The sequence below is a fragment of the Gossypium arboreum genome, chromosome 12 (genome assembly GCF_025698485.1).
Source record: "Gossypium arboreum isolate Shixiya-1 chromosome 12, ASM2569848v2, whole genome shotgun sequence".
NCBI classification, from domain to species: Eukaryota; Viridiplantae; Streptophyta; class Magnoliopsida; order Malvales; family Malvaceae; genus Gossypium; species Gossypium arboreum.
This window is the reverse complement of record NC_069081.1, coordinates 99,843,000-99,846,851: the sequence shown is the minus strand read 5'-3', so window position 1 is coordinate 99,846,851 and position 3,852 is coordinate 99,843,000.

Genomic DNA, 3,852 nt, shown 5'->3' with positions numbered 1-3,852 from the left:
TTTAGACTTTTTATTTATTTTTGGTTTTTTTTTCATCTAATTTTTGTTTGGGCCGGACAAAACTAGGCCCTTACAGCTGCCCCTCTTTGCTCATTGTCATATAACGGGAATAGAGCAAAGACTTTAAGAAGGACCAATTTTGTCTGGTCTTGCCAAATCTTGACTTCTTTAGTGCTTCTCTTCTTCAAGTAGCCTCCTTCTAACCCATTGCAACTTTAGGGGTATAGGAATTGTAGTTTTAATTTACCCCACTGTAACTTCAGGGAAATAAGACTCGCTATGGTCCCATCGCAACTTTGGAGGTATAAGATTTGTTGCTTCAGTCTGCTCTACTGCAACTTCAATTAGATAAGATTTGTAGCTCCAATTTGCTCCACTGCAACTTCAGGGAGATAAGATTTGCTACAATGACTTCAATCTATCTCACTGCGACTTCAGAGGTATATGATTTATGGTTTCATTGATCTATTACACTGTAACACCCCACACCCGAGTCCTACACTAGGATGGGATACGAGGTGTTACTTCACTTAAACACATGCATTCCAACATTTTCGAATCATTAAGACTTGATCAAACTTAAAACTTTTTCAAACGTTGTTTAAATTCCTTAATATGGGCCTACGAGGCCTTAAACGTCCATTCGAAACCATTCAGGACCAGCTCAGGTCCTTAACCAACTTTAGAAAATTAACCCTTGAAAATAGGGCACACGCCCGTGTGACACACACGACCTAAGCATCTAGGGACACGCCCATATCCTATACCTGTGTGAATTTAATTTCAATTTCGAACCTACAGGGGTTTTCACCTGGCTTGACACACGCCCATGTCTATGGCCCGTGTCCCTCACACGGCCATGACACGATCGTGTCTCTGCCCGTGTGTTTACTACCATGCATACTGACTTGTAATTTTTACGTGTAGGGGACACATGGCTAGACAACATGCCCATGGGGTTGGCCGTGTGGACAATATAAGGCTATCTACCAAGCCCTTGCCACCTTGAGACACAATTTAACACTAACCAACACATAAAAGTCTAAATTAATATGATTTCACAACTAAACAGCATAGCGAAGGCCTAAAAACAATTCATGTACTTAACCATACCAACAATTTCACATTCATGAAAGACTACTTTGCATTCATATAATAACTTTCAATGTTAGCCATTTTTCATGGCCTCATACAAAATGAGTCAAATATTGAAGCGAGCTAACATATGACACTAAAACAAAATCAAAGAGTCCTATACATGTCATAATCAAAATTTAAGAACTAATTATACCAAGTGCTTCAAGTGATAGTGTGATCGATGTCTCCGACATCCGTTGATCCACGAGCTACTTAGGCGGTACTATAAAAAAATGGAAAGAAACGGGGTAAGATAAAGCTTAGTAAGTTGCATGAAAATAAATATAACAACAACTTTAACATTCATCATCATGCTCATAAAATAAAAGTTGGCATAAGCACAAGTGACTCGTCCCTATCCAATAATTCACATAGAATATACTAAGCTCACATCTCATACGTTTCAAATAGGTACCTGTACCACTCACAACATGGTTATAATTTTCTCATTTAACTTAAACTGTAACTCTCACCATTGAACCATTTGAAATACTATCGGATATTCAATAAGCCTCAGACACAGGGTGTAATGCTGATGCCATGTCCCAGAAATGGTCTTACTCTGACACATCTTGTAGTCGATGCATGTCCCTGACATGTTTTACACTGGCTGACATCTCGAAGCTGATGCATGTCCCAGACATGTCTTACACTAGCTCTCGTCTCAATGTCGATGCCATGTCCCAAACATGGTCTTACACTGGCTCTCATAATGTGGTCGATGCATGTCCCAGACATGTCTTACATTAGCACACAATTAACCCGAATGTCATTGCATGAATATCTGATTTATTTCTTAAGTTTCAAACGGGAGTTCTACTATCTCAATATTCATCATACATAATTATTTCCACAAACAAACATTTTATGCTATATCAATTCAAACACATATAATAACAATGTAGTTGTATTATTTACATACAACTTACCTCGGATAACAAATGTAGACGACTAGCTCGGCTTAGTCTACTTGCTTCGCTTTTCCCCGATCTAGGCCTGAATTTTGTAATTCTTGATCTAAAATGATAGAAATTCATTTATCGTATCAGCAAATTACTCTAGACACTCCAAAATTCAAAATTAGACAAATTGACCATTTTGTCCCTAGACTTTCACAAAATGACCATTTTACCCTAGGTCCGAAAATTGATTTTTATCACATTTTCTCACTAACCAAACCTAGACGATCACTTTTTATACTAAAATTAGCCCAAAATTCTCATTATTTCACACATTTATCACCTATTTTACAACTTATGCACAATGGTCCTTAGTTAGGGTTTTCATGGAAACTACTTCACAAAAGTTGTTTACTACACTACCATAACTCATTTTCTTCCATAAAATTTTAGAAAACAACATGAACACACTCATGGTAAAACCCTATATTTTCAACCATTTTGCAAAATAGTCCCCTCATTTGAAAGCTGATGTTACAAAGGTTCTAAAAGTATAAAAATCATCAAGAAAAACCATCAAGATCACTTACTTGTCGAGAGATTAAATGGCAGAAATTTTCAAGTTTCAAAACCCTTCTACAGATGATATTTTCGATCAAGAAGAAGATGGGAAAAGGGATGATATCATCCTATGTTTATTTCATTTTCTTTTTAGTCAAATAAGTCACCAACTTCACCTAACATTTGACTAAGTTAAAATCCTTATCTCATGGTCGACCAAGCACTATTTTAGGGCCTAATTTCACTTTAAAAACCCTCCAATTTATGGTACATGGAAATTTAACTCCCATAGCTATCAAATTAAAACTTTTGAACTTTATGCGATTTAGTCTTTTTTCGTGATTAAGCTCTCAAACTCTAAAATTAATTCACCAAAATTTTCATGCATCTTTATAAACATGCCATCACACATAAAATAATATTAAAAATAATTTCTCTAACCTTGGGTTAGTGGTTCCAAAACCACTATTCCGGCTAGGCCCAAAATTGGGCTGTTACAATTCTCCCCCTTAGGGATTTTCGTCCCAAAATATCTTACCGATGAATAGGTTCTGTAACACCCTTCACCCGTATCCAACGCCGAGATAGGGTTCGAGGTGTTACCGAACTTAAACTCAACCAACTATATAAAATCGGGCTGTAAAATTTTGATCAATTTAAAACTTTTCATATCACATACATTTTGTCTTTTAAACGGGCTCACGAGGCCCAAAACATGCATTAGAGGCAGTTCGGGACTAAATTAAGAACTTAAGAAAAACTTGAAAAATTTCATACTTTAAAGCTCCACACTCCCGTGTGGGTATAGATCGTGTAGTCACACATGCCCGTGTGGCTTCGGACATGCCTGTGCCCTTAGCCCGTGTGCAACACTGACTTTAAAACACAACCATGACACATGCCCATAGGGACAGACCGTGTGTCACACATGGGCGTGCAACACATGGTCTAGACGCACGCCTGTGTGTCTACCCGTGTGAACAATTACAAGGCTTTTTTCCAAGCCATTTGTCACTCTTTCAACATACGCACACATACTTATTCAATAACATACAACATGGCATAATGAGTTCTTAAACATCTACATATATGTTATGCTCATGTTAATTCTTATGCAACAAATATCATAGAATTTACTCACATCATTACCACATACTTGTCATAACTATCATTACATCACAAACCTCATGTCTATCACTAGGCATGCATAATCATATTCACAAACCATTCATGAGACATTATTAACTATTTACCA